At 40.9% G+C, this 11,197-nt stretch overlaps 1 long non-coding RNA gene across 1 annotated transcript in view; it reads left to right on the top strand.

The window, feature by feature from the left end:
- LOC117817358 overlaps positions 1 to 11,197 on the top strand; it is a 32,585-nt gene continuing 21,388 nt past the window's right edge. The window contains exon 1 of the long non-coding RNA XR_004632131.1: positions 1 to 626. This is a non-coding gene — a long non-coding RNA (uncharacterized LOC117817358). The remainder of the gene's footprint in view (positions 627 to 11,197) is intronic.

Here is an 11,197-nt window from a genome sequence, read left to right as displayed (position 1 = left end):
TGAGGCACATTTTATAAATAAAAATTACAAGATTTTTTTTTATACCGCTATTGTTTTTGGTTTATTTTCATTGGTCGGCAGAGGCAGTCAGATCCGTCCACTGATGATTACGCATGGAGAAGATGACAAGGACGACGAGAGAACGCACACATTAGCAGCATTACCTTATGTTGTGTTGTACTGTTTAAGGTTCAGTGTCAGAAGAAACCTGTAGTCAACGAAGCTACTCCACGTTTCCTCGTCAATGTGAAGTGAGGCGCGTGAGAAGTCAGAAGTCCATTAAACAAGTTAAAGTGAAGTTTTTTGAGAACTCCAGGGTCAACCATTCTGTTACGTTTCGCCGCTGTTTCTGTGTGTTTTTCTTCTGTGACGTCCGACGAGGATTTGATGTTTTCAGTTGAACAGCTGGTGTTAGCCACTGGATTTTTGTTTCATCAGGAGTGGACTTTTCCAGATAGACTGTGAGTGTTACCTGGCGAATTTCTGCTTCGCGGGGATACGACTGTGTCGGCTGTGACTCAGCTTCTCAAGAAGAGGATTCCCGGACCATTATGTATGTGACTGTTTCGTTTGTGTAACCAGGACGGAGGACTCTTAAAGGCCGAACCACACCGAGCATCTAAGAGGTCTGTAACATTTATATTTTCGTTGTATGTGTTTGGGAATGAGTGTGCGCGTTGGCCCATAGGTAAAAGAGTGTAATTGTTTAAGATCTACATTACAAAAAGTGTTGCAGACATTTCAGATTTAGAGTTACTTTATTGTATTTTGCCTACGAGGATACCTTTTATATTTTGCCAGGTAATTTGTTGCTAAGTGGTGTAAATTTAATCTTAAGCCTTATTTTAAGAGGTGTGTATCACTTTAAAGGGTACCTATATGACAAAACTTAGTGATGTGTTTTTCAATTAATATTCATGTAAAATTAATGTCTAATATTTCTAATTTCACAAAACTTCAAGTAAAGTTTTATAATTGCCTTTTAAACCTTGTTTGGGGTCAGTTAATTATTATAGAGTAAGTAATTGCACACAGCTTAAGGCTGATTTATACTTCTGCATTGAATCAACGGCGTACCCTACGCCGGGGGTCCGCGTAGCTCCCGTACCTACGCCGAGGCCTATGCACGTAGCTGACGTGCAACTCCTCCAAAATGTAACTCCCCGTAGAGCCGACTCGGACCGCAAGCTCTGTGATTGGTCTGCTCGGCGGCTTTGTTTTTCCCGCATTTACAGCACTTCCGGGATCCCGAACATCGGCCGCACATCGGCCGTGTATTTCATCTCCTCCTCTCTATTCTTCATGTAACCATGTCTGTATGATAAACAGCAACATGTATCAGCTGTAGATTAACATAACACGCTCTGAATCTCTGTGGAAAAGTAAACAGAGATCGTAGCGGGACCGGAAGCAGGCGACCGGCTGTCAGAGAGACAACACTGCCCTCAAGCGTTTCGGCGGAGAATTGCTGCGCGACACGGACACACCGACGCACCAGTATGTGGTGCTCATGTCTGCGTCAGCCCCTGCTGCGTAGAGGAGATGCAGAAGTATAAATCAGCCTTTAGTTCATGTGTTTATAGAGTAAATAAAGTCCATCCTTCACAGGTACAGTACACCTTAAGGTAGCAACCATTAAACCCAAAAAAGAACCCTATCGCCCCATCATTTTTGCTGGAGTAAGTTCCCACATCTTTGGCAGTAAGACTGGTGGGTGCTACATATAAATAAGTATTACATAAGCTGTATGATTTTGTTTTGGCACATGGGGCAGATCAACTTAAAATTAATGCAGATGTAAACACAGCAATGGATTGTTTTTGGCTTATCTGGCTTAAGAGTTGGCATTAGTCATTCATTATTGCCTATCCAGGAAACACATTATCTCACTGGGATCATGTCTTCTACCACTGGAGACCTAAATCTGATATTTTTTTGCAACATATCTAAAAAACAAATACCTCATGCTTGCATTCTTCACAGGTTAGCTGCTAATTTTGCTAACCTGATATGTGGAGCTGGGTATGATAGCATACAGTGTCTTCATGAGAGCTTGTTTACAGAAAGCTGTCTGGTAGCAGAGATAGTCACGCTACATCTAAGTACTTATTGTACACTGCTGTTGGTCCTACCCTTCTGCTTTCATATCAGCATATACATGCAGCTCCCATGGCCTATTGTTGTTAAAGGTTAACTCCTAGTGGGTCATGTGGACCACCCAGTCAAGTCAAGTGCAGTCTTATCTATTCTTCATTCCAGCCATCATCCTCACAGGTTTATCCCTCATACACAGTATCCAAGGTGGCCGGAGTCCATCCCAGATCAAACCAGACAAAAAGCAAGGTCAGGTTTATGTATCGTCCAAAATTGCGTATCAAGCACATTTGCCTTTGAGAGCTTTAAATCTCTACGACATATGAGACCCTCTATCCTTAGATGTGGCCCATTCTTTGAACTGAGTCACAAGAAAAAGGTTCCACGCCAAGAAGGTCAAGGCTAAGTCAATCCATAGCCGTGAAGGATTAGTCACAAAGCAGCCTTGCCATATGGAAATGTCACAGGATGAAACGCCTGTATCTGGCGTCTATCTTCTGTTGAGGAGCATCTGCACATTTCCCCAGTGCAGGAGGGATGAAATGGATGTAAATTATCATATTATATAACGGTGAGTTAAGATGCAATGTGTGATGTTAAAAAATGCAAAGGTCAGTTCCACCGTAGCCCCTAAAAACATCTACATGTCCTCCTTCAGTGTGTGGGCCAGCACTTGTAGTAGGCATGTCCCGATCAGCTTTTTTGGCCCTCGATCCTGATCTGATTTTTTTATTTTAAATATTTCCACGTACCGAGTCCCGATCCGATACTTGTGTTTGCCTATATAATAAGTTGCACAAGAGATAAGAGAGTTGAGCTGCTCAAGGTTTTTTTTCCTTTAACAAAAATAAGTGATTAAAAAAATAACTAAAATATTATATTATATATCTTATTTTTATATCACCAGCTGCAAGATGGAGATCATAAATAGTGGGACTGACAGCATGATCGCAACACACCTGGTTGCATGCCACTAGCTCCTGAGTGGCATGCCGGTATAGAGAACGGCAGCTGCCACAAGTTTAGGAGCAGCATGCGGGTCTAGAGAGCGGCAGCTGCGACTAGCTATGGAGGGCATGCCAGTATAAAGAACGGGAGCTGCCACTAGCTACAGATTGGAATGCCGGTATAGAGAATGATAGCTAGCGCTAGCCACAAGGTTTCTAATGCCAATGAAACAGACTGTCCTGTGTTTGGTAAATGTTTTCGCCTTTTTGAACCATATGTCCCTGGAGAGTTACCGTAGGGTGCGTAGAGCATGCTTTTTACTGTAATGTGTCTGGTGGTGCACGTGAGTTCTAAAATAAAATTTAGATCTTGGCTTGAGTTTTACATCAATGACCAATTTATTATTTTCTCATTATGTATACATAGTTAAACAAACTCAGAATGCTCAAATACACTCGCACTCAGTGACAGCTGACGTAAATGATTGGATGAGATCATCATCCAGATTGGCTCCGATCAGATAGTTGAGATCGGGATTGGGACATTCCTAGTTGCAATGTTTCTTAATTTGATCCAAAATCAATCCTGACCACATAGTCCAACATCACTTAATTAAAGCTTCTTCTTCTTCTTCTTCTTCTTCTTCTTCTTCTTCTTCTTCTTCTTCTTCTTCTTCTTCTTCTTCTTCTTCTTCCATGTGCTCAGTTACTCGAGTTTAGGTGAATGTGTGTGGGAAATGAAGTTCACTCAAGGCCTCCATTCATCCTCATAAGGAAGTGTCAGCCAGTGGCATCAGCCTCATAATGGAAGCTAAATATTTGGCTGCTGTGACCTTTTTTTACGTGTAAAGAGGAACAACAGTTCTCTCGATTCTCTCTCAAGCTGTGGTTAATTTCTTGCTTCCTTACTCACAATGTCATTCTGTTGTTTTTGACAAATAACCACAGGGAAATGAGAATAGCTCATTTGTGCTAACAGAGCTAGCAAAACAAGCCATGTTGCCCCCTATCAACCCTTATTCACACATAGATAAAGACATAGATGTTCTCTTTGTGTGTATAAGAGGTTAGCTTGCTGTGTGTTTTCAGGCTTAGTACTTTAAAGCAAGATGCATTTTCAAAATTGAGTGTCTGCAGCCAGCGGGGTACCAAAAGAAAGCATAAAGTGTTTTGGTCAAAGGAGCTTCAGCTCACTGCTGGGCAAAGATATGAGATGAAAATTTATACTGCACTTACCCACCAGTGCCCCAAGCCAAAGGAAATGAAGGGTCAGACTGGCCACGGGAGATGGAGCTAGGATCAGTCTTGAGGGTTTCCATCTTACCCACAGGGCAGGAGGACAATGATTACCGTAAGCACTGCTATTGCTTTCCAAGAAGAAGAATGTACCAGGAGATGTTGTTAAGTTGTACTAACGGCAGGCAGTGCTCAGCAGTCAGTGAGGCCTGAATCTCTTTGTAAATCCATCATGAATTTCCAGTTTAAATAAGCCTGTTTCACATTTAGCCTTGCTGTGCTTATTCAATCAGCTGTTTTTCATTAGCAGGCTGATAATGGGAAAATGGCTTCAGTCAGGTTAACAGCTAAGTGATAAAAAGTGTATGAATCATGGGGTATACAGTCTTTGCTCCAAACATTTTGGATCTATTGTTTAACTGCTATGGAGTGTTAGTCTGTGCATCGGATAAGACTTGCTTTCAGATATTAAAACAATACTCACAGAGTGTTGAAAAACTGAAAACATAAAGTTTATAAGAATGTACTTCTTGTTCTCCTGCTGTAGTGACTGTTAAGTTTGTTTTAACAAGCTGCAGCTCTATAGCTGGAAATTGCACCCTAAGAAAAACAAGAGTGTTTGGTTTCTCTTCTATATGGACCTCCATCAGTGTTGTTGACAAAGTTGTTGTCAGAAGTTCTGCCTTTTCTTGACTTTGATTAGTCAGTAATAAAAAAGATAAACTCGGTAGTGCAGTGGTGAGCCAAAATCTAAGAACCATTGATCTTCTTTTAACTGAGAGCGCTGTGAGCACAGCGACAAAAAACAGCTGACAGCAAGGATGTTTTTGGGTTTTGGATACTGAGTGTTAAAACACTGAACTGTACTTTTACCCAGAAAATGAGCTTAAAAACACCATTAATAGCCCATAGGTTGAATCAAAAACATTCTGGGTTAGATGAAATTCAACCAATCAATCTTTATTTGTATATCGCCAAATCACAACAAACGTTATTTCAAGATGCTTTTCTAAACATAGCAGGTCTAGACCGTACTCTTTGTTAAATTATTAACAAAGACCCAGCACCAGGACAGGATATGATCCAGTCCCCTTTGACTGACAGGACTCTTCTTATCTCATCTCATCTTAATCCACCATGAGCTTTGCACCTTGCAGTATTTAGCTAGTTACAGCGGCAAGGAAAAACTTCCTTTTAACAGGCAGCTATCTGCTTCAACCAAGTTGGAGTTAGAAAAAGGGATAATGGAAATTAAGAGAGAGAGAGCGATAATAGTGATGAGAAGTATAGCAGGAGTAGAAGTAGTAGTAGCTGTTGCTGCTGGAGTCTAGCACGTCGGTATCAGCTGGAGTCTGGAACATCCATCAAGAGTTCTATGGCAGTGACTACGAGACAAGGGAGCTCGGGGACTCCAGAAAGGTCTACGGTTAGTCACTTTCAATGGGACAGACAGAGATAAAGTAATTGAAGGGGGGTGGGGGTGTGAGATAGGATCCCAGTGTGTCAGTGCGCCAGTTCCCCTGGCAGTCTAAGCCTATAGTAGCATAATTGAGCTGGTCAAAGCCTGAGCCAGCTCTAACTCTAAGCTTTATCAAAAAGGAAAGTTTTAAGCCTCATCTTAAAAGTAGAGAGGGTGTCTGCCTCCCAGATCCTGACTGGTAGATGATTCCTAAAGAGAGGGGCCTGATAACTGAAGGTTCAACATCCCATACTACTGTAGTATGGGAGGTAGCCGGGAGCGTTGCGTTCTAGAGGGGTAATGTTGCACAATGAGCTCGTTAAGATACGATGGTGCCTGACCATTAAGAGCTTTGTAGGTCAGAAGAAGGATTTTAAATGATTAAATATTCTAGAAATAGAAGGAGGAGCTAGAAGAAATATCTCAATGCTTACTCTGGGAATCCACAGGATGCGTGTGCGCCGCGTTACGGCTGCGACACGGCTCTGCTCCGTCCCGGGGCTTTCGCCCTGGTCCATAGGATGCGTGTTTGGAGCGGCGCGCACTCCGGAGCAGGAAACTCAAGATCCCTCGAGAACTCCAAAACGCAGTATAAACTTTTCCTCGTCCATGGTGTCGGATATCTTTTGAGACTGACGTCTGGCCCGATGCCACAGGTTATGACGTAATGTTGAAGAAGTGGTGAAATTTACGATCTTGTGTTTGCACATGGTGTTTATTTTGAAAGTGAGCGGATGTTGCATACGATCCTCGTGCCTGACTTCCGGGATAGTTCGATCATTTCTGTGTCGATTGACGCGTGCTGGGCGCGGGGAGCGGCGAAAATAGACTCCCCGCGTATCTCTGGCAGAGCGGCGCGGCGGAACGCTCCAGAGACGGAGCTGAGACGCGCCGCAGCGCGCCCTGTGGACTCTAGAGCATTGACTTGAATGGGAACCTATTTGCTGCGACGTGCGCGGCGCAGCCGTAACGTAACGCGACGCATCCTGTGGATCTTGGGCTTTAGTGTTTCAGGGAAAGGACAGTGTTGTGACAGCAGAACAAATAAACATAGGTTAGATTTTAAGCCACTTAAAAGTATATGAGCTGATGAGAGAAGTGTCCTTGATGAATAAAGTGAAAGTGACTTTCCATTCACTGCCACAAATGCTGTAGGACATAAACTCCTTTAGAGGGCCTGTGTGTTATGATAGTGATACATGAACCAATGCCAGGATGGAGGATAAACTAAAAATATGTGTGTGGTTTGTTAGTCTCATGATGACACACCGCTGAAAACATCAACAAATGCTTTGAGGATTTGGAGGTAATCATATCAGTATTCTCGATAAAGATGCATGACATCTTCTGATGTTCCCTCCAGCCACAAGAGGAACACAAAGTACACATAAAGTTCCCACTGATCTTTAATCAATTTCTCCTGCAATAAGCTGCAGGAACAGGTGGAGGAGGGTGTTGCATTAAAATTCTGTTTCATTTCACTTCAAAAGGGGCTTTTAATGTCTGACATATATCCCCTGAAAATGGACCTGTCTGAATTATCCCTGTCTTGGAAGTTCCTGCTGTATAGTGAATACTGAGTACTTACTTTGCCTGAAGTTAGCCTTTGTTTTACTAAGTCTTATTTAAGTAAAACAAAGGTTAACTCTTCATCTGCATGCCTTTTCAATCTGGACCCCATGATATACAGTAAAATCAGGGATATAAGTCTCACTGATCTATAAGATGCAGTCATTTTTTTGGTGTATTTTTCAAAGGGAAAAGGTTTAACCTGTTTTTCCTGTGTGATGATTTCCATTGTGTCCAGCAAAGTACACATCCCGCTGTTTCTGTGCAGCTGTGTGGTTCTTTCAGTTTTCACCAGGTGGTTGCATTTGGTTTAGTTCAGTCTGGGGTAATGTCGATAGCTGTGAGAGACAGACTGACCACTGCCTGCCACCAATTCACCTTGAGTCATGCCACCCAACTCCATTTGTCACCTGTCTGAAATGGAGGAATCTTTTGAATCCAACTAGGGCTTGGCATTGCCTCTGAATGTCTGGATTGATAAAATTCTGATTCAAGTTCCAATCTGATTTGATTAATTTAGGACTATATCTGTAACAACACCAGTTTTGTTCGAATATGAAAAAGATTCTCAGAGAACTAACGCTCTTAACTGTAAAATGAACCTTTGAACTGAGTACATTATTGAAAATGTTAAGGCTTACAGTAAGAATTGACCCCAAAGCAGTTACATGAATGAACTTTTTATCTAACATGACAACCAATACTCTTCAGGCGTTTCAAAAAATCTCATGAAAACATTTCTGTAAAATTCTGAACACAAGTCTGATGAGGTTACTTTAGACTTAATGTAATGTCTTCCCTAAAACACAAATATTGCAGTGGATTCTTGGCTATGCACACACATTCCTAACTTCCCGGTGTTGTTTACTGGCTAGATATTGATGATGTCACAGTCCATTTATTTACTTAAGTGGCTATACTACATTGTAGAATAGTAAAACATTGACATACAGTGTATCTACGATTGTTAGAGCCATTCATCTCAGTTTCTTTGAGTCCTGGTGCAAAAGATTAACCAATCATTTTACACTGATGAGTGACGCTCCGTGAGAACAAGCCTTGGGCTTTGTTGTTGCGATGCCGTGTTTCACCTCTGCATACAGTTTTGTTAGGCCACTTCACTCAAATATTGACATGTTGGTGACATGTAGCATGGTTTGAGTGTATTAATGAAGCTTTGTAAGCCAGCCATTCAAACAACGATGTATTGATGTACAGTATATCCTTGCATATGAAAGTTGCAACAGCCTAAGTTATTTCTTGGTCCTGTTGAGAACTGGATGGTAACTGCAACGTAACTACCTTCTCCAGTGGGGTTTATCACTGTTGCACATCTTGCATACCACCTTGCTTTTGTCCAGATCTTCTGTCTTTGAGGTTTCTTCAGTACAGCAGCTCCTCGGGGGGCTATCCGCCGTAAAGTGGATATATTAAAAGATCAATCTTGGGATTTAATGAATCAATATCTTAACATTAAAAGGAAATTTGATTTCAGTTGAAAAATCAATTTTATTTGCATCTTGCTGGAGTGCTAACCTCTACTCTGAAGGCTTATTCACTCAATAGTAAATGACAGTTTTCTTGAAATGCATGATGACTTAATAAGGGAGAAGTCATGGCATCAGTCTGGTCCATAATGCTATGCATGCCAGCATGCTTCTTGGTAAAATAACAAGACACAATAAAGTACCTCTCCCTGCATTTTATAGAACTATGTTGGTCACACCAGTTAATAGGACACAGCCCACGTTTTAAATGGAAAAAAATGTATTAAAGTGTGTCTCACACACCAACATTTACAGGACATCAAAAACAAAACCAACAATCCAGCACAGATTCTGTAAACATGTTTTTAAAGTTTGAAATGGGCTTGCCCCTCCATCATTGAACAAATGTATCAAAAAAACTCGGGGGGTTATTTGAATAATTGTCAAATAGATGCTAATGATTATCGAATAGTATTTTGGCTTGAAATACCCATCCCTATTAGAAGCACACACTCCTGGAACAAATTACCAGTTCATATCAGGTAGCTTAAGAACTACTGCACCTTTTAAAAAAAAATACTTAAACATTGGTTAAAAGGAAACCAGTCATGTGCAAGTGACACAAAGCAATTACAATAACTGCTTTACCACTCATCAGCTGGATGTCACTCAGTTCCCTTCAGTGCATTGATAAATCAAGAAAGACTTCAGGCTTCATCAGCACTGACCATTTGTTGTCCTGGTACATTTTAGCCCTCTGTAAAAGTTAGAAATAATAACTTAGCCTTCAATAATCAGTATGACATTTCATAGCTTTACAATAAAAATATTGAACAAATGAAATTTGCTGCTTAATATGCTTTTGGACTAACGATGTTTCATATTTATTTCTGTTTTGGGTCTAAGAGAGTCTAGCTTTGTAATATGAATAAGAACAATTCGTTTTTATAATGCTCTGATTATTCCAGCAGTCAAAAGCACTATCCCTCCTGAATTCAATAAAAGTTTATCAAGATTGTACTTACTGCTATTTCATTTATCAGTTCAGTCAGATAACTCAGTGGAACAGTTTGGAATATTTATTGCAGCAGCAGACATTGTTCGTGTTAGACATCTAGGCTCCAACTTCATCCTCCCTCACACTTTTATTTTTACATTCAGAAATTGAGGAGTGATGATTCGATCTTAAACCCCATAGTCGGAGCCTGCAGGTGGGTGCTGAGGTGATGTGAGGACTGAAGGTTTGAGTGCAGCATTGACGCAGGGTATTGGTGCACTGGCAGTGCAGAGGCCAGAGATCGTGCTGTCTAAATAGGCCACCAGAGGGGGAGGATGTGTTTGTCATGTGATTGTGAGAATGACGCATGTCAAGTGTGAAATCAATGCAGCTAAAGTAGCCTGCCTGAACTGCCTTGTAGGCATCACTCTATTTTGTTCATAAAGAATCTATTAAGGAATTAAATATACCACTATGGGGTATAACTGACAGTAAACATGTGAAACTATAGGATCATATATTTTACATTTAATCACTTGCATTGAATAGATTTTTTTTTTTTTTTTCAAAAAGTATGTTTTGTGTTTAACTATATATTTTTTGTCCTTACTACTTCTGGAAAATATTTTATATTGTGTATTTGTGTGTATTATGTTTTTCATAAAGCAAATGCTATTCAATAAGTAGCCATGGTGGGTTCATAGTATTAGAAAGGAATAATAAGCCAGTTTAGTACCACAGCACAGTACAGCAACAATTTTACTTAGAAGTGCATCAATAAACTAACTAATGAGGACTGCTCATCGCTGAGTCTGAAACATGTCTGTATGTTCAGTAAGAGACTGGTTTTATGTTTTTTCATGGGAAACAAAAATCGTCTGCTTCTTAATCCCACCAGATTGCTTTAAAGGTTGCCTTCAATCGATTCCAGCAGCACCAGCAACAGGAATTAATCCATGGATCCTGCATAAATCATCCACTAACCTTGAACGCTACTCAAGCCAAACTTTCCATCTCTATTAAATCTATGAATTATAATGAACATTGCTGGCAAGTCCGGTGTTACTTGCTGTGGCCATATGCTGCTCTCTCTCAGCTTCACAACAGCTGAATCAGTTGTCGTCTCTTTTAACCAGAAAACACAATATGACAGTGTTTGGCAGGGCCTGTTTCCTCATCTTATTGCCGCTGTTGGTGCCAAAAGCTTATTACTTTTTGATGAATTGGAGCAGATCAGCAGTAGGGGGCAGTGTTGCTCTTCTGCAGTTCTCGCACGTTTCTTGGCCTCTGCAAGGCTCAGCATTGATTAATTAGTTTATAAAATGTTGTGTAGACTTTGGTGTATTGGCTTTGGTCCGCTTTGGCTCTCCACCTCTGCTCGCAGACAGATTAACAGATAAATGGATCA

The sequence above is a fragment of the Notolabrus celidotus genome, chromosome 8 (assembly GCF_009762535.1).
Source record: "Notolabrus celidotus isolate fNotCel1 chromosome 8, fNotCel1.pri, whole genome shotgun sequence".
Classification (NCBI taxonomy): domain Eukaryota; kingdom Metazoa; phylum Chordata; class Actinopteri; order Labriformes; family Labridae; genus Notolabrus; species Notolabrus celidotus.
The sequence above is the reverse complement of the archived record's forward strand: the minus strand, read 5'-3'. Positions and strand labels throughout refer to the sequence as shown.